The sequence below is a fragment of the Pipistrellus kuhlii genome, unplaced genomic scaffold, assembly GCF_014108245.1.
Source record: "Pipistrellus kuhlii isolate mPipKuh1 unplaced genomic scaffold, mPipKuh1.p scaffold_m20_p_8, whole genome shotgun sequence".
Classification (NCBI taxonomy): Eukaryota; Metazoa; Chordata; class Mammalia; order Chiroptera; family Vespertilionidae; genus Pipistrellus; species Pipistrellus kuhlii.
In genome coordinates this window covers 30,156,064-30,183,654 of record NW_023425584.1, presented here as the reverse complement: position 1 = coordinate 30,183,654, position 27,591 = coordinate 30,156,064, and positions in this window count along the sequence as shown.

Sequence of the window (27,591 nt, the reverse complement as noted above, 5' to 3'; positions counted from 1 at the left end):
GGTTTCCAAGCACTGTGCTCCAGTAGAAGGAACTGGGGCTCCTTGGAGAACTGGCTGGTCCCAGAGCTGAGACAGGGAGAGCACAGGATGACCCTAGTTCCAGAAATTACATCTTTCTGGAGGGTGGGTAGGACGATAGATGCCCACAGGAGCCAATCGGAAGGAGCTCTCAGTTGCCAAACATGAGACAATTTGAGCAACAAAATCAGCCATGATATTAATAGATTATAACTCAGAACAAAATGATGTCCGTGAATCCATGGTGATGTAAATCATCTATCAAGTAATTAAATGGGGAAGATGAAACAACGCTTCTTTACATTAGAATTCCAAGGAGTAAGTTAGAAAAGGCAAAGCATCACCCTCGCTACTAGAGAATTGGCCACCAGGTGGCGCTAGAAACTGCTCAAAGGAGCACGCCGGGCTGTCTGTCCCCCAGCTCTGGGAGGAAGCAGAGTCCTCAGAGCTGGGGAGCAGTCCCAGCCTTCCGCCCGGGAGGGGTTTAGCGGTGTGGGATGTCGGACAAAGACACTTCCCCCTCGGCTGCTCCTGGTTGGAACCTAGGCGGCCCTTTGTAGGTTGCAGGGGGTCTCAGAAGCAGTACCACCCTACCTGTCACACCCACCCTCACCTCACACACGGCACATCCCCATGCACCAATGATCTGGTCCACCAAGAAAACAAAACGGTTCCCGCCCACCCCCTTCAGGTGCCTGAGCTCCTGCGCCAAAACAGGCCCCTCCCAGGGCCCAGGGCTGGGGGCCAGTTCCCGGGGGTCACAGGGAAGTTACCTCCCTTTGCAGCCAAGAGACACACCGCTAAGCAGGCAGCCACGCAGCCTAAAGGGAGTGGCTGGCCCCACACTTCCCCAAAACGCCCTTGGAGGAAAAGCCAGCTACCCAACAGGGCCCACTCCCCAAGGAGAAAGGGGGTCCCCTCGGAAGTCCTTCTCCCCGAATTACCTGACTCCCCAAAAATGTGACATGAAGGGCCACGGACCCCCTGAATCTGCAGCATTCTATGTGTGCATCCTTCCCCCAAGGAGAGAGCCTACAGCTTTCCCTCGAAAGATGAAAAGCACAAATGACTAAGAACTGTCCAAACAGATGGACTTCAACAAAGAAACCAGCCAAAACCGGTTTGGCTCAGTGGATAGAGTGTCGGCCTGCGGACTGAAGGGTCCCAGGTTCGATCCCGGTCCAGGGCATGTACCTTGGTTGTGGGCACATCCCCAGTGGTGGGCGGGGGGGGTGTGCAGGAGGCAGCTGATCGATGTTTTTCTCTCATCGATGTTTCTAACTAACTATCCCTCTCCCTCTCTGTAAAAAATCAATAAAATATTGATTTTTTTTTTAAATAAAGAAATTAAACATCTTTAGGATCCAGTTTCTGCTCATCCCACTGTCACAGGCCTCCTGACGGGGCACAGCCCCTCCCTTGGTGCTTCCAGGGCCGGCCCATGGCTTCCCCCTCAACTGCTCTGGGCACCTGCAAGCCCTTGTTCAGCGGCTGCCTTCCCTGGAGGGTCAGAAGAGAGACCTCCCTGCCTGTGGGCTGCAAGCTCCTTCCCTAACCTCCTCTGCTCCAGGGACACGCGTCACGTGAGAGGGTCACGGGCCCGGGGGCGTGGGGCATTCCCGGATCACGGCACCCAGGCCCTGCGGGGCCTTCCCTGGCCGGAGGGCAGACGACGGAGGGAGGTGGGGTCTGGGACACCAGGCCCGATGGCAGAGCCCCAGCAGGAAGTGATGTGCTTTCCCCTCAGACCCAGGTCCAGCTGCTCAGGGTGGGCCCTGGGAGGCAGTGCCCGGAGGGGCACTGAATTCAATGGCGCCTCCCCAACCGGCTGCCAGCACAGAGGTGGCAACAGGGTGGGACAGAGCCCGGCGCCTCATTTCACCAGGGAGGAACCTGGAGCTCAGAGAGGGGTAGGCGCTGCCTCAGGTCACACAGCCAGGGGGGCCTCAGAGCCAGGCCTCTGACCCCGGCCTGCTGCCCCCCCCCCCCCCACACACACACACGCACACGCAGGGCCGTCCCGGCCCCCGAGGCCTCCCTGGGAAGAAGAGTGACTCCCAGGAGAGCAGGGCCCACCCAGCGTGGCTGGTGGCCTGTCCTCCGAGGGAGCGAGGTGCCACCCTCCCCACCGCCCACCCCGGCCGGAGGCCCCGCTCCCTGACCGGCCGGCCACCCGCGAAGCTTCTGAGGTGACCCGTTTCCCTCACTTTCCTCTCAACTTCAAAAGAAACCAACATGCAGACCAACATCCTTTGTTTGTTTTGGGGGATCAGAGAAAGGGGAAAGCAGCTCTGTGGGTTTGCACTTAAAAACAAAACTGCTCCGAGCTGCCCGAGCAGAAACCAAACCAAAGGTGGATTCGGAGGCCAGAAACCGGCGGCAGCCGGCCTCAGAATGAGTCAGGGGAGGGCGTGGTGCGCTCGGAACCAGGCCGCCCCTGCCCGGCGCAGCGCTGGGGTCAGGCCGCGCACAGTGGGTCAGACCGCGCACCGTGGGTCAGACCGCGCACCGTGGGTCAGACTGCGCACAGTGGGTCAGACCGCGCACAGTGGGTCAGACCGCGCACAGTGGGTCAGACCGCGCACAGTGGGTCAGACGGCGCACCGTGGGTCAGACGGCGCACCGTGGGCCCGGCCAGGGCACCCCACACTCACTGGGCAGCGTGGACTTGACAGGATGGGGAGACAGGCACAGTAATGGAAGCCAAGCCCCATGACCTCAGTCCCTACTGATCCTCTCTCTCCGCATCCCCTTTGCCCCCAGGTCCCAGACAAGGTGAGACAGACCTGGGTCCGGCTCCATGGGAGCTCCCAGCCAGCAGGGGAGGCGATGGGGACGCACTGGGTACTGCCATGGAGGCTGCCCAGGCTCTGTCTCACCTGCCTGTTGGACTTATGCTTTCTGATGACACTGGGCTCCCCCACCTCCAGGAAGGAGCACACAGTAGGGCGGAAACCAGGATGCTCCAAGCATCTGGGGCTCCCCTCTCAACCCCCACTGGGCGGGGACCCTGCCTAGGCTTCTCCTGGGCTGGGAGGAGGAAATGGAGCATCTGACGACTGAGCCCAGGCGTCCAGCTGGAGCTGGTGGACCTGAGCAACAGCCTCGGTGACCATATGGGAGCCACATGCGAGAGATGGCGGGAGGGAGTGGAGAGAGAGAGACTCAGGGACGAGCGGTAGACCAGCTGGCCCGTAGCACAGTATCATCGATATCAGACCAAGGGTAGAGGTGCTGTGGGTAAGGGAGGGCTCCTTGCCTCCAGCAGCTTTAGATGCTCAGTCTCATGGCTACGCTCCAGGCTGGAGGACAGGAGGCAGCTGGGTGCAGACCGGTGAAGACATTTTCTCAAGTTCACACAGCAAGCCGGCGCCAGGCCCGCAGGGAGGGGCGGCTGCTCCCTGGACGGCACTGGGCCGTGCTGGGAACACAGGAGAGGGTTCTAGGCTGTGCGACTGACGGTGGGAGGGGCCGGAGGGGACTTCCCACCTCCTCCTGGTGACTCTGGCCTAGGATGGGCTGAGCAGACTTTGGACCCAGTGCTCCCAGGATCTTAGGCTCCCAGGTTTTGCTTCTATCTTTTGACTATGAGCTGAGCACTTCCCTTTCATTGTCTCGTCCGATCCGCCGTCACCAGCCCGTTTCAGAGATGCAGCGACACTAATGAACCAGCCCAAGGTCACCCCGCTGTTAAGGGGCAGAATAGCACCCTCGTAAGGGATTAGGCTCCCTGGAGCCCTCTTGTGGCATTTAGAGGACAGCACCCTCCTAAGGGAATAGGCTCAGTAGAGCCCCTTGTGGGTATTTAGGGAAAAGCACCCTTGGAAGGGATTAGACTCCATGGCACACTCAAACGAAGCCTTTCCAAGAGCAGGGGTCCTTTCTTGCTCAGTACCCTCCACCAGACCCTTATTTATTTTATTTTATTTTTTTACCAGCGGCATTTTTAGCTTTTACACATCCTAATTTTTAGGGTAACTGCCCCAACGCTGGGCCTCCCCCAAGACCCAGGGTGGCTTGTGTTTGGGGCTCATCTCCCCGGGGCAGGGTAGCGGGCTCAGACATCTGCGCTGGCTCCTGGCACCGCAGGTGTGCGTGCCCACCAACGGCAGCCAGCACCTGGCGCCCACCTCCTGGGGGGGGGGGGGCCCTGTCCTTCCTGTTGGGAAGCCCCTGCTGCAGTAGATTCATAAAATCCTCCCAGAGCTGCTCCCCGAGCTGGCATCTCTTCCTCCAAAATAGGGGCTCAATGTGCTCAGCTGTGTCTGTGCCCACGCCTGTGTGCGTGTGTGTTTGTGTGTGTGAACTCTAGACAGGGGCCTCTCGAGGTAGGTGTGTCGGTGCAGAAATGGTGGTGTGATGTGCTCAGCCGTGCGTCTGTGTGTCACTGAACCATTCACTCGTTCAACACGCGTTTCTTGAGGAGCTGCCCCGCGGGAGTCTCTGGGCCAGTGCGGGAGCTCGGAGGACTGGCCACGTACAGCTCCGAGGCTGCACGGAGGCATCCTCACACAGGTGGCTCCGGGGAAGGGCGGCCTGGGCAGCGGGGGGCATTCTCAGTTGTGGCCTTTTAGGGCATTGGTCCCAAGACAAGGCCCAGCCCAACAAACCCCCAACGAGACCCACCCTACAAAGCTGCATTCGCTCCCTTCAACCTCTTTGGTCAGCTCATTAGACCAAGTTGCCCACAGCCCTAGGAGACAAAGCTGGGCGCTAGATTCCCAAAGCAAGTCCATAAAATGGAGTTCCGGCTTTCACTCAACCCCTTCAGACCACAGGTTGGTCCTCCGATTCTGAGCGTGTCAGGCAGAACAATGTCCCCTCATCCGAATCCCAGGAACCTGTGAGCACGTTCCCTCCCGAGGCCAGAGGGCCTTCCCAGACGTGGTGAGGTAAGGATCTGGCGTATCCAGGGAGAGGGCCGGGCCTGAGCAGGCTCCCGAGGACGGCTCCTGCAGGAGAGAGAAGAGATGCTCTCTCTCCATCTCCAAGCCGTGGGGTCTCCACCCGTCCCCCAGAGGAGGGAGCTGGGGCCCCGGCCATCCACGGAGGCTGTCTCCTCGCAGACAGAGGGCGGAGACGCAGTTCCCCACCCACGGTGCAGGCCCAGCACCAGCCGCGGCCCTCAGGGCCTTTCCGGTTTTGCCTTTTTGTTTCCTGTTGGATTTGGTGTGCCTGTGCCCCACGGACACAGGAGAGGCACTCAGCACCTGGTGGTGTTCTCCCTGGGGGGGCGAGGCTGGCGGGGAGAGGGGGCCTGTGAGGGCTTCTCAGAGACACACTGCACACCGCGCCCGGCTTCCCACAGCTCCTGCGTCACAGCGCGGTCTGGGATGATAAAATCAACACCCACCATCCTCTTCCTCTGACTGTTTATTTTTTTTAAGTGTATTTCTATTGATTTCAGAGAGGAAGGGAGAGGGAGAGATAGAAACAACAAGGATGAGAGTGAATCATTGATCGGCTCCTCCTGCATGCCCCCTACTGGGGATCGAGCCTGCAACCCAGGCATGTGCCCTGTCAGGGAATCGAACTGTGACCTCCTAGTTCAGTGGTCGGCAAACTCATTAGTCAACAGAGCCAAATATCAATAGTATAAGAATTGAAATTTCTTTTGAGAGCCAAATTTGTTAAACTTAAACTTCTTCTAATGCCACTTCTTCAAAATAGACTCGCCCAGGCCTGGTATTTTGTGGAAGAGCCACACTCAAGGGGCCAAAGAGCCTCATGTGGCTCGCGAGCCGCAGTTTGCTGACCACAGGGTTGGAGCATCATCCTGATACACCAAGGTTGTGGGTTCAATCCCTGGTCAGGGCACATACAAGAAGCAACCCATGAATGCATAAATAAGTGGAACAACAAATCGATCTCCCTCTTTCTCTAAAATCAACACAAAACCAAAATAAGCAAGCCCGCAAAAAGGAGCTGGATGAACAAGACAAAGTGAGGGGCTCTGATCCTGAACTAAAATGCAAGTTACTCTGAAACTGCCTTTCTGTTGGAAGAGGGTGGTCACTCTAGTCTCCCTCACCTGTGGAAGCACCCTGGGGCGTCTCCTCCCCGCCCCAGCCGAGCACGGCGGGTGCTGCGCAAATGTGAGGAGAGTAGGGCCTTCTGTGCCCTCTCAGAGCTGCTGTGGGTTCTCAGAATAGACTCTGCATCAGAACTGGATGGGACCATCAGAACTGGCTAGTCACCCCCCCCACCCGTCATATAGATGGGGAGACTGAGGCCGGGGAGGGTCCGGGGTTGGCCCAGTTGGATCAGGCACACCTCCTAGCTGCTGTCACTATCTGACAGCCCAGGCAGCCGCCGCGCGCCGGGCGCCTTGGAGAAAACTGGAAGTTCTCCGCGCACGGCTGGATTTCAGCCTCCGTGGCTCCCTTAACCTCATGCCTTCGTGCGGGGCATAATCCACACACTGTGCGGCATGCGTGCCACATGGTCACCGCTCGCCACAGCCAGGCCCACACGCCTAAGAGCCATCCAGAGGCCTCGTCACCCAGAGGCCAGACGCCCATGCCTGTTCGGCTGGGGAGTGGGTAGTCTTCACCCACCTGGCTTCTTGCTCCCGTCCCTACCCTGACTCCACCACCCACTTGTCCAAAGCAAAGTCACCTAAAAACAACATGCTTGGCCACAGCCTCACTCCCAACTCGACATGTTCCTGATCTTCCATGTGTTTGCATCCTTGAGCTACTAGGACAGTTCTGTCTAAGCTCCCAGGACTGACTGGAGGAACGTGGGAGGGAGAGCCATTCGCGCCAGAAGGGGCACTCCCGGCCCTGTAATTAGGAAAACGGCAGCCCCCTTTTCACACTCGCATCTCACATCCTCTTTCATCTCCCCCTGCCCGCAGGAGGGGGGGAGGGGCTGCTTCGGGGGGCTTGGAAGTGTAAATGCGGCCTCAGCACATCCTCCAAAGGACATGCCGAGGAACCAAAGGGTTGAATGATTTAAAGAATTTGTTATTCCGCTGATTTGTGCCTTCATGTACAGTCCCTGGAAGGCAGGGCCATTCACTTCTCTGGGAAGGGAGGGGTTTCAGAGCCGGAAACGGTGGACAGCATTATGGAAGAGAAGGTGGCAGGTACTACACATCTGCATTTCCATATGTAAAACAACACAATTAAATAAAAACATCCTCAAAGGCTTAGAAATGCGTGCACCCTTTGAACCAGTAATTCAAATTCTGGGGAGTTTTGCTGATGAATAGCCTTTAAAAAAAAAATAATATATATATATATATATATATATATATATATATATATATATATTATTGATTTTTTACAGAGAGAGGAGGGGAGAGGGATAGTTAGAAACATCGATGAGAGAGAAACATCAATCAACTGCCACCTGCACACCCCACACTGGGGATGTGCCCGCAACTAAGGTACATGCCCTTGACCGGAATCGAACCTGGAACCCTTCAGTTTGCAGGCCAACACTTTATCCACTGAGCCAAACCGGCCAGGACTGATGATGAATATTTGAACATGAAATTAGGTTATGCATAAAGTTGTTTTTGCAGAATTGTTTATGACAGTGAAATAAAAACCCAGGAAATAACCTAAATTTGTAGCCATTGAGAAATGGCTAAATCCATATAAAAGTCTATTATGAAGTCACTTTATTATTTTATTTTTTATTTCAGAGAGGAAGGGAGAGGAAAGAGAGAAACATCAATGATGAGAGAGAATTGCTGATCACTACCTCCTGAGTGCCCCCTCCCGGAGATGGAGCCCGAACCCTGGCATGTGCCCTTGACTAGAATCGAACCCGGGACTCGTCAGTCCGCAGGCCAGTGGTCTATCCACTGAGCCAAACCAGCTAGGGCTGAAGTCACTTGAAATGCTGTTTCTAAAGATGTCCTCTGAGAGGCAGGGGGGTAGCGTTAGCATATAGGCTTGTGGCCCCCCAGACCTGGTTAGACACCCACCACCACCTGTATAACCTGGGGATTTTCTCTCTAAACCTTAGTTCATAGATCTGTGAAGTGGGGGTGATAACAGTACCCCTTCTCATAGGATTATTGTATCGCATGAGATAATATATATAAAATGTGCAGCACCAATGCCTCACTTGTCATGTACATATTGTGATTGTTATTACTTTTGCAAACCATAGAAAAATGACCTACACATTCATTCATTAACACAGCAATATTTATTGGGGTCTTATTTGTACCAAGTACCAGAGCTTCCGCAGTAAATAAAGTAATGCTCAACGAAAAAAACAAACAAAACAGAAGGTATGTATGTGTTGTGCCCAAGTGTCATCAACCCCAAAGACTACCAGGGAGCCAAATCCGATGCAATTGCAGAAAGCCTGTATTTATTTCGGACTAATCCGAGCCCAGTCTCACCTACACCAAGGAGGGCAAGGGCGAGAAAGAGGAAGAACTTAACATATCAATGGGTTTTATAGGGAGGGTGGTGCCGCTACCTTGGCTGACCTGATTGGTTGGGTTAGGCCTAGGGTCCAGTTACCTGGAGCTGGACCCGCCCCACCCTGCCCTCTCATCCCACCTGCCCTCTCATGCCTGCCTTTTACCCTGCCCTGCCCTCTCATATGCAGCCCAAGCACAGATATGTTAAAAATAAAAGTCTGCCCGGGATTAAAATTTCCTATGGACCAAAGGATCCATTGCCCACCCATGCCCCCTTCTCTAGGTTCCTCCCATGAGCCATTGTTCCAGGGAGAAGGCCCACACCGCCCTGCGGGAAGCAGGGCTCAGGGTCCCTGCCTCGTGGCGTCAGCCCCTGGGAGCTGGGCGGGGAGGAAGCCTAGCGGCAGGGGTGGCCAGGAGGGACCCAGAGCAGGCGGTGGGCACTCGGTCCTGCCTGCCTCAGGCAGCGTGCCCAGCGCCAGGCCCTCCCACACCGTGCAGCTGGGCCTTCTCTCCAATCTCCACTTGGGCCAAAACCCATTTGGCTCAGTGGATAGAGCGCCAGCCTATGGACTGAAAGGTCCCGGGTTTGATTCCTGTCAAGGGCATGTGTATTGGTTTCGGGCGCATCCCCAGTAGCTTCTTCCAGTAGTGGGTGTGCAGGAAGCAGCTGATCAATGTTTCTCTCTCACGACGTTTCTAGCTCTCTGACCCTCTCCCTTCTCCTCTGTGGAAAATCAATAAAAATATATATTTTTTAAAAATCCACGTGGCTGGACGATGTGGGCAGGCCTCAGCATCAGGGCTTCTCCCCTCCCTGTCCTCAGGGCGATTCCTCCGGGCAGGCATCACCCAGAGGAATTGAAAGTGAAGCACAGCCGAGAAGTTACAACTTCCTGTGGGCTCCATGGGCTCCATGGGAGGCAGGGAGGCAGAGGAGGAACAATTAGGCCCTTTGTTGCAGGGCCTCCCCTGTTGTCGCTGACAATGGCATTCTTGAGGAATTTTGATATTAAAGATTTAATCACCATCCGATACACGCAGTAAAACATCCCGTTCTCGGCGCTTCTGGAAAGTGCTGCCTTCATCTACTACCGGAGCTCACCGCGTGGCTTCTAATTAAGCCGGTCCTGGGTGAGCCGCTGCCTCCCGGTGCGGTGATTTTCTGAATGAAGCTGCCCTGAAGTACTAATTAGTTTGCTTTTACTGCGGAATCTGCACCGCTGCCGCCGACAGGAGGTTCGGGTGGGGCTGACCTGCTGGCACTGGACGAGGTTCAGCCGGCCGGGCCATGGGCAGCAGCTCCGGCTCTCCTGGCCGGAGAGATGGAGCCACAGCCCGGCTCTGGTGATGGTGCCAGTCAGGCTCCGTGGGGAGCAAGTCCCAGGAAGCGAAGGGACCTGAGCACCACAGGCGGGGCTCCAAGGGCCTCTCCCAAAGGCCCCCTCCCACCTCACCCCCTCCCCACACTGGCCCTGCAGACGGGCTCTGGAGCTCCCCCGGCCCTTTCCCCGAGCTGAGGCCAGTCTGCCCAGCGGTCGGAAGTGGGCTCCACCACTGCCCAGTGCCCATGAGGAGCCGGGCCCCTGGCACTCGTGGCAGAACGGGCAAGCCCGGGTGACTCAGCACTGCCCGTGAGTCATAAATTATAGGCCTCCGGTCCAGCAGGCCATGCCAGCCAGTGAGGCTGATGCTGGCAGGGAGCTACAGAGCGCTGGGCTTGGGGCGATGGGGAAAGAGAGTCCCGGACAGGAGCAGCAGCCTGGGCACCCTCACAGCTTCCCTCCCCCTGCCAGCGGGATGTTCCCAGGCCACAGAGCCAAGGCCCAGTCAGGGCTTGGACCCCAAGGCAAAGGCCTGGACGTGCTCTGACCCAGGTCGCCCCAGGCTCCAGACCGAGAGGAAACTGGCAGGGCCTCCTCCCCGAGCCTCAAAGCTTCTATCTTCCCACGGAAACAATGGGAGCGCCCGGGCCTGCGCCTGCCCCGGGAGGTGCTCCCGTGAAAAGCTCCCCACTAATGGGAGCCGACACTGCAGGCTTCGGGCAGGAAGGCAGCAAGGGCTCCCAGAGTCTTCACCCTTTTGTGCTATGATCATGAAGCCCCCACCCCACCCCATCTCATGAACCCTCCTTATTCATTCAGTTTACCTGTAGATTTTCTTGAATTTTTTATGTAAATAATTATGTCTCCTGCACCTCAAATTACATTTTTTTTTCTCCCATTGCAATCTTTATTCTTTTTATTTCTTTTTCTTCTCTTACTCTGCTTGCTAAAACACGTAGTACAATGCTAAATGGTATCTCCAATAGCAGGTGGACTTCGGTCATGTCTGAGTTTATTTTTTTTATAAATATATATGTATTTTGTTGATTTGTAGGAAGAGAGGAAGGGAAAGAGAAATAGAAATAGAAACTGCAAGTGCCCTAACCAGTTTGGCTCAGTGAATAGAGAATGGGCCTGCGAACTGAAGGGTCCTGGGTTCGATTCCTGTCAAGGGCATGTGCCTTGGTTGCGGGCATATCACCAGTAGGAGGTGTGCAGGAGGCAGCTGATTGATGTTTCTCTTTCATCAATGTTTCTAATTCTCTTTCCTTCTCCCTTCCTCTCTGTAAGAAAAATCAATAAAATATATTTTTAAAAAATAAAATAAAAATAAAAACAAAAACCCTGCAGGCTGAAACAAAAAGGAACCAAAATAGCAAAAAAAGAACGAAAGAAAGAAACTAAGATTGGTACATTACCAGACTTGATATGGATATCACCAACTTTTTCTCAACGTCCTTTCCCTGCACCTAATGTGGAATGCCTCGTTACATTCAGGGAGGGTTGGTTTGCACGTTTACATAACAGTTTTGGTTGGTTGTTATAGTAACAGCCCCCCCTCAGGCCCCTCCCTGTATCCTCACCCTGTATAATTCCTCCCACATTGATTCAGTGACTTGCTTGGGCCAAGATTTGTTATTATTTGGCCAATGAGACATTGGAAAACATGACACAAGCAGAGGCTTGAACATACTCGTGCACTGGGGCCACTCCGTCCTGCTGCGTGCTTCTGCCGGCATGAGAAGCCGGGAGAAGCCGATGGAGACAGGTGGCTCCACCGATGACCAGCATCCACCGCCAGGCAGGTGAGGGAGGCCAGTCTGCACTGTCCCGACCCGGTAGAGCTGCTGGTGGCTGCCACGGCCTCAGGGACCCTGGGGACCCCTCGGAGACCCACAGAAGATGCCCTCCCGCCTGCTGGCCAGCAGAAGCAAATACAATGGTGGCTGGTTAAGACACCGCGCTTTAGGGTGATTTTGTTACTTAGCAATAAATGCATAACTGACACAGGGGACAGAACATCTCTGTTTTGCTATACATTTTATACATTTACATGTTTCCAGAAAATTATCCTTTTTTTGAAATTATAGTTTTCACTCATAATTTGTCGTTAATCCTCACCCAATGATATTTTTTCCATTGATTTTTAGAGAGAGGGGAAGCAAGGAGTAGGTAGAGACAGAGAGAAACATTGATGTGAGAGAGACATATTGATTGGTTGCCTCCTGTAGGTGCCCCAACCCAGATGGGTTCAAGCCTGCAACCCAGGTACATGCCCTTGACTGGAATCAAACCCGAGACCCTTCAGTCCACAAGCCAGCACTCAACCACTGAGCCAAACTAGATAGGGACTCACTGATAATATATATATATATATATATATATATATATATATATATATATATGTGTGTGTGTGTGTGTGTGTGTGTGTGTGTGTGTGTGTGTTTATTGATTTCAGAGAGAGGAAGGGAGAGGGAGAGATAGAAACAGCAATGATGAGAGAGACACATCAATTGGTTGTCTCCCACATGCCCCTAGACTGGGGCCAGGGTTTGAATCTGCAAGTGGAATACATGCCTTTGACCAGAATTGAACCCAGGACCCTTCAGTCTGTGGGCTGGCACTCTAACACTGACAAAACTGACTAGGGCTTGCCCTCATTCTTTTTTTCCCCCCCAGAGTGAAAAGGAGAGGGAGAGAGAGATAGAAACATCAATCGGCTGCCTCCTGCATGCCCCCACAGGGGATCGAACCGGCAACCAGGGCACATGCCCTTGACTGAAATCAAACCCGGGACCCTTCAGTCCACAGGCTCTACCCATTGAGCCAAACCAGTTAGGGCTTCCCTCATTCTTGAACAACTTGTAGTTTAGAGTAGTTTAGAGTAGAATTTGAGGATGGCAATTATTTTCTCTACACTTTGAAGGCAGTATTCTCACCTCCTTTGTTTCTGCTGGGAAGGCTGTTCAATGATCATTTCTTTGGAGATAATTTTTTCCCTGTGGGTTTTTGTGGGTTTTTTTTTTTTTTTAATTGATTTTTTTACAGAGAGAAAGAGAGAGGGATAGAGAGTTAGAAACATCAATGAGAGAGAATCATCGATCAGCTGCCTCTTGCACACCCCCCACTGGAGATGAGCCTGCAACCAAGGTATATGCCCCTGACCAGAATCGAACCCGGGACCTTTCAGTCCACAGGCTGACGGTCTATCCACTGAGCCAAACCGGTTTCGGCTCCCCATGGTTTCTTTCAGGATTCTCTCATTGTCTTTGGTGTCATGAAATTGCTCTACAGTGCAGCAAGGTAGGGAGTGTTTTCTATTTTCTCTGCTCAGAAATCACTATGCCTAAGAATTCATATATTTATCAGTTCCGTCTGGAAAATTAGTAGCCATTGAGTATTGCTTCTTTCCCATTCTCTTCTTCTGAATTTCATAATAGAGGTGTTTGACCTGCTTATTCTAGCCTATGTGTCTTGTTCTCCTTTTCTTATTTATTTCCTTCCTTCCTTCCTTCCTTCCTTCCTTCCTTCCTTCCTTCCTTCCTTCCTTCCTATTTTTTTAGTGAGTTTATTTGAGCCAAACTGATGACAATTGCTGAGAAGCAAAATGTCAACAAACTGAGAAAGTGCTCCCTCATTTCTTTTCAATCTTTTAAAAATCTCTATGTTGGTTCAGTAAATTCATCCGAAGTGAACTTAGAGGGGGGAACAGAAGGTTCTCTGGTAGGTGATTGTGTGTGTGTTAGTAAAAGCAAATTTTACTTAGTAGCAGTACCCTTTGCGGGCCCCAGCAGAACTCCCACCCACACAGCCACCTCCCCACCCCCACGGTTTTACTGTGCTTTCAAAAGACAACAAAGATGATTGTCAAAGAAATCAGAAGCATAGAATGACTTAGAGCAATAAACTGCCAAGTTAGCAGCAAGAACATCAAAAGATCACCAAAGCTCAGTAGAGGAAAGGGAAATTTTTTTTAGTGTTCTCTAAACCCTATGTGAAAAGACAGAGGCCCATTTCAATGACCCTCCTATTGCAACTGAGCTCAAACTCAAACTCTCTGAATACTTTTCAAGACAACAGGCCTCACCTCAACACTTCTCTCTCACCACCCATGCCCTCACAATGCAGGACTGTTCTTAACCACATGAGGGCCAGGCCATGAGTGAACGGATTGATGGGGAGGGCAAATGGCTTGATGACCACATAGAGGTGGGTTTCCCCTCCCACAACTAGGTGATCACCACCTTCTAGAAAGAAAGCTGAATGTAGAAGCTCCTGCCACCACCCAGGTCTCCTGAGAAGCAACCAAGGGAGGAGCAGGATGAAAAACCCAGACCAGGGGCCTTTGGAAGACCCGACTACAGTCTGGGAGTCATATTCCCGCTGTGTAATGTTTCTGCAGCAAGAAAGCCAAGAACATCCAGGTCCTGGCCACACCTGGTGGGAACACGGGGCCTGCAGTGGGCAGAGCCCAGGGGAGCCTGTCAGGAGGGCTCTGCACACAATCCCCTCCCCACTTCCTGCTCCCTGACCCCAAGGCACGCTCTGCAGACTGGGAGGAGCCCTGCTTACGGGAAGACACAGGGATGTCTTTTCCCATGCTCTGCCCTCACCTACAAGCCATCTCCCCGGGCACCGTCCCCTCTTCCGTGAAATGGGGACACAAGGATCACCCACCCGCCCGCCCGCCCCACAGACGGGAGGCTGTTTTGAAAAATGTGCTGTGTTTCGTAGGATGCTGTTCAAATTCAGAAATTGAGGCCCAGAGCAGCCGGGTCTGGTGCGGCCAGGCCTGGAGCAGCGGCTGCCAGGTCCAGAGCAACTAGGTCGGGAGTGGCGGTGACCAGACCCGGAGCAGCTGGTTGTGGAACGAACCAGAGCAACAGAGGCCAGGCCTGGAACAGCCAGGCCCGGAACAGCTCACTCTTTGCCTGCCCCTGCCCCACGGCTGCCTCTCAGACATGGCTGGAAACTTTTGTGGGAACTTGAGGGTCTGCTGAATCAAGTGATGAAGGCTTAGATCTGGATGTGTTGAGTTAGTATAGGGCTGGGGTGTTGATCTGTGAGTGCCTTGGGTGGGGCCTGGATGAGGCTGGTTGACCTATTTGGAAATGTCTTTTGTGTGAAATGTATCATTGGGCATGTGGTGGTATTATTGATATGAGAAAATGCTAAGTAACTGATTTACTATCTGAAAAGGAATTTACTATTGGGGAAAGGGAGGGAGGAAGAGACTGAACATAAACTGCACCTATGGATGAGGACAATGGGGGATGGGGAGGGGGGCGGAGGGTGGGGTGGGAACCTGGTGGAAGGGGGAAGAAATGAGGAACCTTTGTAACAATATGAACAATAAAGATTGATTTAAAAAAAAAATTCAGAAATTGAGAAATCCGGTAAAACTTTTGTTTTATATTCTCAGAACTGAAATCTTATTTCAATAACATTTACTTTGGTATACGTGATTATGGTAAAAGGCATTTTTTAAATTGGTCTCCTATAACTTTCCAGCCTTTTTCCATACAGGTCCATGGGGTTGTGGCTTTAATGTAATACCAAGAGCGTTTGTAGTAGTGAGTATTCTTCTGTGTCCTCGCTAATGCTTTGGAGCCATGGGTGTTTCCAGCGGGACCTGGCCCCTGGTAGGTAAACTAGTTGGTTAGTGAAGGTAACCAGACTCTGGGCTGGTGTTCCCTCCCGCCCCTTCCCCGGGGTAAGCAGCTCCGAGGTGCTACGTACAGACACCTTTGCACACCTGCGTGTGGCTATTTTCTCAGCAGCAGTGGACCTGCTAGTTCAGAGGTCTGACGGCTTTTAACTCCTGGGACAAATATGTTGCCCAAATGGCCGGTTGAATGATGATCCTCTTGGACTAGTCCCCGCCCAGCCCAGTCCTCCGGGCCCAGAGGGACCTGTGGGGCTCTGGCTGTCGCGCCCTAAGTCCGGAGGTTTGTGGCGCTAACCCTACATCCGGGGCGCTGCGACCCCAGAGGCCAGTTACCCCGGAGCAAGCCCTGGGCCGCCCTTCGGGATGGGTTTGCGGGTGCCTCGGGGCGCATTCCCATGCAAAGCGCCGCCCGGGTGGGGCGCAGCGGGGGCGGCGCCGCGCGGGGAGGGGGCTGCGGCCGCGGCCGCTTCAAAGCGCTCCGTGTGGGGCCTGGGGGGGGGGGCTGGAGGCCCACCCAGGGGAGCCTCCTGGGCTGCGCCCTGCCCCGTCCGTCCGTCCGGGGAGGGGCGCTCGTGCCCGGGCGCGCTGGGCAGGTGGGCACCCCCTCCTCCCTCGGGCCGGGCGGGGGGGGTTAGGGGGGGTCCGGGGAGCGGAAGCCCCTTTCCGCGACCCCCGGCTCAGCCCCCCACCCCCCCGCCCCGGGGCCGCCCCGCAGCCCTCGGCGCCCGCTGCAGCTTCGGACTCAGCCTCCCCCAGATCAAAAGTAACACCCTGCGCTTTCCCGCAGAGCAAAATTCCCCGGCCTCCACTTTCGATTTTTGGGTTGGGAGCGAGTGCCTTGAAAGAAATGAGAAAGTTAAGTTTTGAATCTGAAAGGGTTAAAACGGCCCCCGTCCCTCCCCCCAGTTCCACTATTACTGCGGAGCGCGCAGGGCAGGCTGGTGGGGCGGGTGGGTGGCCGGGGGAGGGGGTCCTGGGCAGAGCGTGGCCTCGCCCTGAGCTGGAGCCGCCAGACCGTGGGCCACTCAGATCCCCCTCCTCTCCACCTCCCTGTAACCCCAGCACAGGGGGCAGAGCGGGCCCCCCCCCCCCCACACACACACAGGTCCCCTCCTCAGCGGCGGTTGTCCTTGTGCAGAGGGTGTTCCTGGTGGAGGGACCCAGCACCCCAAGTCCAGGGCGGCAGAAAGGGCCTCAAATGGCTGACTAGCTGGCTCCAGGGTCCAGCCTCCTCACCCAGGGCATCAGCAGCCCCAGCCCACCTTGCAGGCACCTTCTAAGATATTTATTGGTTCATTTTTCATGTGTTCAACAAGGGCCTGCTAGATTCTCACTGTGTGCTGAGAAAAATCAGGAATTTTTTAAAACACTGCGAGACGCAGGACAAATTGTTAAAAATCGGGACTGTCCCGCCAAAAGCGGGCCGTCTGGTCACCTTAGTGTAAACAGCTCACCGGCTCGGACCCCTTCCAAGGGCTCCACAGGGAAGACTGGGGTGGGCTGCAGGGGTGAAGAGTGGGTGCAGAAAAGGCTGGCCCTGCAGGAAAGGCGATGTGTAGAGTCAGCAGGTCCCTGGCTTCCAGGCCCAGCTGGAAGATCTGCCGAACAGATCTCTGGACCCATTACCAGGGGCCTTAGAGCCCTCCGGCCTAGCAGGAGACCTGCTCCTCAGCAGAGGGAGGAGCCCAGGGTGCATTCTCCTGCCCATTGTCTCCCAGAGGGTCAGGGGATGCTTCCAGTAAGAGGAGGCTGAGGACTGATTCTCACAGTGTGGTCCCTGGTCCAGCAGCCTCACCTGGGAACTCCGATGCCCACACCAGACCTGCTGAATGAGAAACTCCAGGTTCCTGGCCCTGCAACCTGTCGCTTTAAAAGCTCACCAGGCTCTTCTCGCACACAATTAAATGTCAGATCAGCGTTCTGAGGGAAGGAAGACGTTCTTTGCCCTTTGCCTTCAATACCTCCTGTCCTTGAGTCGAACCAGGCTGAGGGCCATATAAAAAGGATTTGCTTGTGATGGTGACAATCTGGAAACAGTGTGGCTCAGAGACGGAATGAGTAAATAACCCATGGGCACATATATCCTTGGGAATACTAAGCGGCCCGTTAAAAAGAGCAAGGTGGGCTCCTACCTTGAGCTCGTGTGCCCTCGGCGCCGAGCCCAGCTGGTCGGGATGATGATGGACGTGCTGCTCGCCGTCTTCGCCAGCGTGCTGGTCCTGTCGCCCTTCCTGCTGGTCGCTGTCTGTTACTGCGTGGCCGTCCACAACCCCAAGAGGCAGGAATGGAAGTGGCTCTCCCTCCGCCCCGGGGTCCCAGGGCACAGTCCAGATGAGACAGCGGGTGTGAGGGGCCTTCCCTCTTCACTGCATCCCTTCCACCCAGCACAGCCTCTAAAGTGACTACACCTGGGCTCTTCCAAACAACGTGCATGTCTTCACGTCTTCCTTAACCCCATGAACAAGAAGCTGCCACCACGTAGGGCCCAGGATGGTGCCTGCTTTCTTTTCTACTCTTTCCTCCCCGATATAAAAATATAGATGGTTTTCCTTTTGTGGTCAAAACAAAACAAAAGAATAAGGTGGGTTTTCACACATCGATGCGCAAAGATCTCCACGATGGGCACCATTAAATAATAAAGGAAGTTGCTAAGTGGTACGTAGAACTCAGATTTCTGTAAAGAGAAACCTATAGCCCTAGCTGGTTTGGCTCAGTAGATAGAACATCGGCCCTCGGACCGAAGGGTCTTGGTTTCGAATCCAGCCACGGGCACGTACGTCGGTGGCAGGCTTGCTCCCCCGCTGTGGTCAGGACACATGCACTCAGTGTGCACTCGGGTGGGGAATGAGGGGGCAGAAAGGCTAGACAGGCCTCCAGTGTGTCTGGCCCAGGGGAGCAGGCCGAGGTGATGTTGGTTTGGGAACATATTACATGTCAATGTAGAGCAGTTGAACAAACATGTAGGGAGGCCTACCCTGCGCCCGGCCATATGTTCCCATTGTGTCCAGAGCCATAGACGGGGTAGCCGCTTTCCCAGCGGCCGCACAACGCAGTCTCCTAGGCCCCCCAGGCGAAGAGTTCTAGCCAGGCACCTGCTGGTAAGCCCCACAGGCCACTCCCGCCCCAGGCTTCACCCTGAGAAACCCACTCAATGAGAGAGCCCAGAGGCCAGAAGAGAAAGAGCAATAAAGGCTGTTGTTGACATAAGAGGAAAAACCAGGCTTCCTGTTTGAACCCAGGCAGGTACTGGAAGCTGTGAGTAATGTCTGAATCTTGGCCAGCCCTTAAGACAGCCTGCGGCGGGGGCTTCTCACATTCGCTGTGAATCACTCACGCGCAGGGGACAGGGGGCCGGCAGGGGCAGGCTGTGTAGAACCAGGCACGCAGCCGCCTCAGGGTGGGCGGCCACCACTCACGGTGCTCACGGCTCTCCACCATCCTCGATAAGGACCCAGCATCAGCTGATAAGGGATTCTCCAGTCCCCGTGCCCATTCGCCCCTGACAGCCAGACTATTCCCAGGTCCTTGGAGGCGGGGATTGTCCCCTTTTGTCCTGCTTGGGGTCAGGCCAGTGCAAGATGGCACAGTGCTGGGGACTCACTCAAGACCGGAAATGCAGGCCTGCCCTGCACTAACTCCTTGGGAGACCCGGGTGGGGTCCTGGACCTGTCCCAGCCCCAGGCCCCTGTCTGTCATGGGACCTCCTGTTGGAATAAAATCTGCACGCCATTTACAGAGGTGAAATACCAGACACCGGGCTAATGCCTTATCTCATTGAAGCCTCAGAAGAATATTCCTGGGTCACAAACAAGGAAACCATCCTATTCTAAAATGTGCAGAGTTTTCAACTTTATTGAGGAATAATTGAAATATACTAAACTACCCAGTATTTAAAGGGTACACGTAATAAGTGTGACATGCAATCATTGCCACAAGGACTCCTATCACCCCCAAAGTTTCCTCATGCCTCTTTGTAACCCATTCCCCTCCCCTCCCATCACAGGCCCAGGCAACCTGCTTACGGTCTGTAGACATTCCTTTATATTTCATAGAGTTTTATAGAAATCAAACCATACAATATGTCCTCTCTTTTGTGGAGATTTTCTCTCCCAACATCATGGTTGTGGAGATTCATCCATGTTGTTGCAAACAGCAATAGTTCATTCCTTTGACCTGCTCAGCACTGTTCCACTGTATGGAATACAATGTGGTACAATTTGTTTATCCATGCACTTGTTGGTAGACATTTGCGTTGCTTCCTGTTTTGGCCTATTACAAAAGAAGTTGCTATAAACGTGTGTGCCTATGTTTTCATTTCTCTCGAGTAAAAGTCAAGGAGTCGAATGTCTGGGTCATATCATAGATATTTGTTTAACTTTTTAAGACACTACCAAGTGATTACTGTCCTATCAGCAGCTCAGGCACTTCCCATCCTTGTTAACACCAGGTGTGGTCAGTTTTTTACTTAGCGGTTCCGATGGATAAGGTGGTGGTATCTCACTGTGGTTTTCATTTGTATTTCCCTGATGACTGCTAATGTTGAGCATCTTTTCACGTGTTTATCAGCCATTTGTGTGTTATTTTGTGTGAAATGTCTATGCAAATCTTAACACCTGTGAACTGGAGATAAGTGGCTTAGTATAGATTAACTGGCAGGGGGTGTTTTTCTTTCTGAATGGAACCTTACAAGGGATGGAGTCTTAGATTCTCAAAATACATAAAGTCACTTGCCCCTGGGTCACGCAATGGATGGGGGACATAGTGTCCAACCCTGACCCTGAGCTTTTATTTATTTGTTTTTATTTTTATTTATTGATTTGAGAGAGAGAGGTAAAGAGAGAGATATCAATTTGCATTTTCACTTATTTACCCATTCACTGATTGCTCCTTGTATGTGCCCTGCAGCCTTGATGTATTGGGTCAATGCTCTAATCAACTGAGCTACTTGGCCAGGGCTCTGACCCTGCGCTTTTATATAGTATGTGAGCCTACATGCCAGAGGACGGAGAAGTCTGTGTCAGGGTGAGAAACAGACTGGGCCGTCCCACAGCACTGCTGCGCTCCCAGTGCCAGAGAGCCCGGAACGGCCAGGAGCTGGCCTTGGCCCCGCAGGTGCCTTCCCTCGCTGAGCCCTCCTCTGGCGAGGGCTTACCGAGACCAACTACGTGCCAGGCAGGTGTGTGGAGTGGAGGGTGCCAAACAGGACACACCCTCTGTCTGCAGGACTCGGTGCCCCGAGAGGGAGACGAGAGAGCCCCAAAGAACACACTCCTGAGGCTGGGGGTGCTCAGGAGAGGAAGGGGGCGGCCCCAAGGGCTTTGTGAAGGGGACAGAGGAATCAGTGTCGGGTGGTGCCTAAGGTCTGGGCTTTTTAGTCAGGTGGTTCAAATCCCGGCTCCAGCCCTGACCAGCTGTGTTCTCAGGCACATGGCTTAATCTTCGTGGCCTCAGTTTTCCCCTCTGCACACTCGGGGATAAATGATGTTGCAGAGGGGATTGCTATTCCCATCTTACAGATGAGGAAACAAAGAGGGTTAAGTACAATGTGTGGCCTTAGCCGGTTTGGCTTAGTGGATAGAGCATCAGCCTGAAGACTAAAGAGTCCCAGGTTCAATTCTGGTCAAGGGCACATGCCCGGGTTGCAGGCTGGACTCCCAGTAGAGGGAGTGCAGGAGGCAGCCGATTAGTGATTCTCTCTCATCATTGATGTTTCTCTCTCTCCTTTCTCTCTCTCCCTTCCTCTCTGAAATCAATAAAACTATTTTTTAATTTAAAATAAATAAATACAATGTATGCAGAGCACTTGGTTCACGGAGGGATATAAGGAGATCCCAGGAGGGGAACTATATGATCCAAGGTCTGGGGTGTGGGCCCACAGGAAAGGGCTGATGGGAAGTTATTCCCTGCCATCTCCTCAGAAAGCCAGTCTCCTGGAATGCTGCCAGGAGTCCCCTGTGGGTCCCAGTGCCTGACAATGGGAGATGCACATGGTAAGGAGGCCCAGAGGAGCAGGCACGCCAAACCCAATCCTGGAGCTTTGGCCGGCATCTCAGTCCCCTCCAGGGTGGCACAGTAGGGGGCCCTGGGCCAAAGGGGCTGCCTATAAGAAATCCCACAGGTCTGCTCAGGTCCTGGCCAGCACCAGATTACTAAGGTTTCTACGGCTGGCATGTCATCCTTTTGTACCTCGATTTCTCCATCTCTCAAATGGGATATGAAAACATGACATGCCTGCCTGCCCACCCCACAGAGCTGTGGCCAAGATCAAATAACTTGCTGAAAGGTATGTGAAAGTACTTTGAAACCTATACAATGTTATGTTTATGCAAATCCAGGGTAATTCATAGAATCACAAGACCATGGACTGTCACGTGTGGCAGGGATCCAAAAGAGCTTTTATATGATGCCTGAATTTTCCCGATGAAGAAACTGAGGCCCGGAGAGGTAGAGTAACTTCCTGAAAGTCACACAGCTGCTAAGCCAGGGATCCCCTGGGGGGTCCTAGGGCCTGGCCATTGGAAAGGAGCCCCAGAGGACCAGACACTCCAAACTCAGGCCTCAGTTCTTCTGATCCAGGTCAGCTCCAATGTGTCTGCCCCACAGACTGGGACCTCAGGGGTCCCAGAGCACAGCCAAATCTAAACACGAAGTCAACAGCCAGCATGCTGTCTGCTGAGAGACTTGGGAAGCCACCAGTTTTGGTCCAACACTTAAAAGTCTTTGCAAACGCCTGGTCTCTGCAGACTCCGGTATGGGACCGCCACTGAAAACCCCTCCCTTGGCCTCGGGATATTGTCTGCTGTTGCTGCTGTAGTCACTCTTCCGTTATCCAAAAAGTGGGCATTGTTCACGCCTGGGGTTGGTGCTGGCCGCCACATTGACACCAACCGTCTCCATCGCATAGGAGGTGAGAGAATGTGCTGTGGCAAGGCAGCCAATGCTTATCCATGGGAGGGTCTGTTCCTGTTGTGATGTAATGGCTCTGGGTGTGGGCAGCTCTTGGTAGGTTCTAGACACGGATGAGCCAAAGGGACAGCTTCGCCTCGACCACAGGAGACACGGCGGCGATGGCTGCAGAGCCAGCATCCCCCGGTCTCTCTCTGGCCACTGGACACCGGCCTCACAGAGTCTCTCCTCTTTTGTGCTGTTTTTTTTTTTTTTCTTTTCTTGCAATTTTGTTTTTATTTGGATATAGGAGATGGTCAGGAAGTGTCATTCCATCCGGCCACTGTCCATTCTAACTCCCAGAGTCTTTGCAGTTCAAGAAGACGGACGGGCATGAATGCAGACAGACTCTCAGCAACTCTTGCCTCTGGGGAAAACGGCTCTTTCTAGGACGCTGCCCCCATGTTCCCCTCGCACAAAATCCCCTTCTGTATGTGCCCAGCTCTCTTTCCTTTCCTCTTCTATGCAAAACCCGTAACACAGGCAGCAGAGAGGATTTCACAGACTCAGCACATCCCTGCCCAGCTTCTCATAAGCTCGGGCGCCTGATTTTCCCTTGCGATGCGCATCCGAATGGTGGGCACGAGGTACAGTGAGTGGTTTTGAAGGCAGTTCCTTATCGCGGGGCGTTATCTGCGCCATCAAAGTACACTTTGAGAAAAAAAGCAGTTTCAACATTACCCTTGAAGGTTTGACTGTTAAAAGTAAGAGCCCAAGAGCCGGGACAAAGCGACCACAGCCTTTATCGCACATTTCTGAGGGCGGCGTGCGGTGGGAATACTACATATTTGGGGCTTGCTGCTGAGAATGCCTCCCTGGCCTTTGAACAGAAAACAAACCCTGCTATGGAAATTGCCGGTAATTGTCTTTACCTACAGTTTCAGAGGGCGCGCACCGGGCCTTGTGGTTGCGGGCGCCGTTTCATGCTGGGGTTCGCGTCCCCGGCCCTGCCTGGCACAGAGAACGGAACAGATCAGCGCCTCAGATCTGTGCGCACCTGTGGTCGCTGCCGGGAGCAAGGCGGATTGCCCCGAGATAAGGCGGCAGTGGAAAGTTTCTCACCTGAAAGGAGCCGGGAGGCCTGGGCAGCGCATCTGCCCCCAGAACCGGGGAGAGAGGAGGAAGCCGGCCCCTCCCCCCAGGAACCGCCCACCCCCACGCCGCGCTGTCTCCCACGGTTTCTTCAACACCGGCCTGGAGGGATTCCTTCTGCCCATTGAAGGGCGATGCCCGCCTTCAGCAGTCGATAGTCTCATTGAAGAAATGAGAAGAGCAAACAGGACTTTGAAGATCAGAGATTTTCCTTTTTTCTCTTTCTTGGTTTACTTGTTTTGTTTTGCTTTTTTCAAAGAAAATCCTCACGTTCTAAAGATAGGCCTTTCGGCCCTGGTCGGTGTGGCTCAGTGGATGGAGCGCAGGCCTGGGACTGAGGGTCTCAGGTGTGATTCCGGTCAAGCACGCATGCCTGGGTTGCAAGCCCAATCCTCAGAGGGGGGCGTGCAGGAGGCCAAAGGTCAATGATGCTCTCGCCTCATTGATGTTTCTCTCTCTCCCTTTCCCTTTCTCTCTGAAATCAATAAAAATATATTGTTTAAAAATAAATAAGTAAAGACAGGCTCTTCTTTCTCAGGAAAGGTGCTCCAGGGCACCCCTCGGAGGGAGCTGGCATTGTCAGGGCAGGTCTCCTGCCCGAGGCCCCCGGGGCCATCCACTGAGGTCCCTCAGCCCACTCACTCAGCCTGTGGGCAGTCCTGCAGGAACCTCAGAGAGTAAGTCCAGGCAGCTCTGGCCTTCCGGCCTGGGGAGGGACTGTGCGGAATCTCTGAGCCAGGGAACGTGTCCAGGGGGCCCAGGGCTGGGCTCAGCCACTGAGAAGGGGACCCACAGCCTCCTGAGCTTCCGGGCTCTCTGAGGGTCAGAAGCCCCCAAGCTTGTGATTCCACCAGCAACAAGGGAGGCCTGGGAGAGCCAGGCTGGGTGGACACTGGGAAGGGCTGACAGGGCACGAGGGAGGAGAAGGAGGGAGCCTGCCAGGGACCTGTGAGCAGCAGTGAGCTGGAGAGAAGATGGAAACTGAGGAAGCAGTGAGTGCCACACTCAGTCTTTCAATATCCCTCTGGTTTTGCTTCCTGAGCCTTTTTTATGGCGAGAAATAATACGTTCAAAAAAGTACCTGACATGTACAGCCTGTGAATGATTAGGGTGAACGCAGCTGGCTCTAGGATCAAGAACTAGGACACGACTTGCCCCCTAAAAACACCAACACCCCCCGAATCCCCTCCTCCCTTCTCACTAGCGGTTACCACCCGGCCAACTTGTAGGGCGATGACTTCCAACTTCAGCCTTATCCCTTAGGCTCACCTCCCTAACCCCACAGCATCGTGTCTGCCTAGTTTTGAACCTGACATGAATGGAGTCAAGCAGACGTAGTCTTTCAGCTCCTCTGCTCCACACGGGGTGCTCAGCTCTGGTTCACGCACCCTCACTGCAGCCTGCCTCCCTGCTTACGTCCATGTCCTGCCTCTGGGTCTGCAGGCACCAGTGTCTGGGGGTGACCAGAGTCCTCGATCCCTGAACCAGCCCGGGGCCCCCAGCCTCCCAGGCCGTGCTCAGACTTGTTTCCAGATGGCGCTGCTCTGTGGGGACGGCAGAGACAAAGGGCAGTGCGCTCCCCGCTGCCTCCGCAGAGCTCCGCGGGGGGCTCAGCGGAGGCTGGGAGGCTCACCCAGCCTCCGCACAGACGCCTGGCGAGGGCAGTGATCCGTGGCTGCCCTGCCATCTCCGAAAACCAGCCGGGCACTGGAAACAAACAATAAGCCCAGGCACATCCCAAAATGAGAAGCAGGTGGCTTCCTGGGACCAGATTTCCTAACATCCCGCCCTCTTGATTTACCCCTTCTCCAATGTGGTTCCCATTTGAAGGAGCTGGAGCCTTTGGAGCCTATAACCCATATGAAAAATGATATAAATTATAGCTCACCATCATAGCCTGGCTGGTTGACATCTTGGCATAAACATGAAGGAAGGGCCACCCTGATTATAAGGTAGAGGCACTGGGGAGAGGTGGGGAGGGCTGGGCAACCCCCCAACATGCCTCTCCCCACCCCCGTCTGGGTACCGGGAGCCGCAGTTCACCCTCCCAGACACCTTGGACAACGATGGTCCATGGACCAGAGCGAGGAGACGCCAAAGCGCTGGGAGCAGAGGCGGGTCACCTCCTGTCTCCGCCGCTCCCACCGCTGCCTCCTGTCTCCCACCATTCCCCGGGGCAGGCCAGCTGGTGCCCACGTCCTGCGCTGCTGGGCATCCTCTCACCTGCCCACCCTTTCCAGACCCCAGCAGCTCTTCTAGCTCCCCAGGGGCTATTTCCGGGCCACTGGCTCAGAGACCTGCTGGTGTCCTGCCCCCAAACTCCTGGCATCCCTCCTCCTCCTCCTCACCACACCAATTAGCCCTGATTGCAGAATGCATGCATTGTTCTCTGAGGGCTTCATGTGTGCAAGTCCCAAATGCCCACACGGAGAACGGGGAGGGGGCGGGGTGGAGACTGGCCAGGCCTCTGTGCCTCGCTGGCCTCAGTGTCCCGTCTCTGAAAGAAGGAGATGGAGGCCAGGCAGCTCCCCTCTCCCCCCGCCCTCCAACCCACCCCCACCTTCTACTTGGCCCTGAAGCGATGGCCTGAGGACTCTTGTCGCTGGGGAAAGAGAAGTGACCGTGGACTCTCCTCCCACCCTCAGCTTCCTCCCTGGGCCCTCACTGCCCAGAAACCCACTCCCACGGCTCCTCCGAGGGAGGTCGCAGCCTCCACCCCAGCCCCCTCCCTGCCACTGAGAGGCAAGCATTGGGGCAAACATCCTAAACCACCGAGTGCTTCTAAAAATACGGTGTTTTTGTCAGAGAGCAACCTTCCACTTCCTCCACACTTTGATCTCCACGCAGCCCACGGAGAAGACACACTGACAACAACAGTTGAAAGCCTTCATCTTCCTTTGGGGGCTACCTCTCAGGGGTTTTGGATCCCAGCTGTGGGGTGGTACCCCGCAGTCCTTCTGAGCATGCTCAGATCCGTGACACGACTGCCCCGGGGGTGGGGGGTCTGTGGCGGGGAGGAAAGACCAGGACAGAGGTGCTGCCAGGGCACAAAGTGGCCCCCAAACCCTCTGCGGGTTTCAGGCCCCTCACTGTCCCGATCTGGAGAGAAATTAAGGCTCCAGGCGGGGCGGGACAGATGAGGGAGTGCTCAGGGACAGGAATGGGCTGGGAAGGGAGAATCGAGAGGCCAAGGCCAGCGCGGTGCTCACTCGGAGCAGGCGCTCAGTCAATACCTGTGAGGGTTCAATGAGTGTTCCGACTGTGCGCTGGGCCCTGGCGTGCGGGCGGGTGGAGTCGGAGTAGTAAGGGACCTCCTGGCAAAGAAACAACACGGACAAAGGCTCAGCCGCGTGCTGAACGAGGAACGCACAAGTTCACACCATATTTGGCAGAAACAGGCTATGGAAACTCTCCCGCCAGCTCTGCAGGCACACGAGCTGCTGCCACGCTGCCGGAAGCACAAGTCCGGGCAGCGAGAACCGGACGGCGATTACATGATCATCCCTGAGCACCCCTGTGTGCCGGGCACATCCCAAGCTCTGGACACTCAGGTCCTCGCGCAGTGGCCGCCGAGATCTGCATTTATTGTTCCTTCAGGAAAACAGCCTGGGAGAGGGCACGTCCTGTAGCCCCAGGTCGGTGACGGAGCTGGATTTGAACCCGGGAAGCCCAGTTCCTCATCTGTCTGATGCCTGCTGCATTCAGAGTTCAGGCTGATTCTCTACTTGTCGAGCAAGACCCTGGCCTTCCTGCTTGGTCAGGTGCCCAGAGAGTAACCTTAGTGCCCACTTCCTCAAGCCAAGCATGCTGTTACCTCATTTCGTCCCCAGCTATCTTCGAACCAACTGCCGGTGTGAGTTACCAAAACCAGGTGAGGAAGCCAAGGCCCAGGGCAGCGAACTCACAGAGTGTGTGGCAGAGTGGGGACTGGAACTCAGACCCATCTGACCCCGAATCCTATGCCCGAACTTCCTCAGCAGCCTCTCTGGGCTCACCCCCTGCCTGGGAATTCCAGACTATGAGTAAGTCAAACATGTCTGAAAAAATCAAAATCACTATAATTTCCCAAAGACTTTAATAGAGGCAGGTCTTCAAAACAAAACAAAAAATCTATCAGCAAAACTGCCAAAGGCCTCCCTCTGAGTCACTGTCTT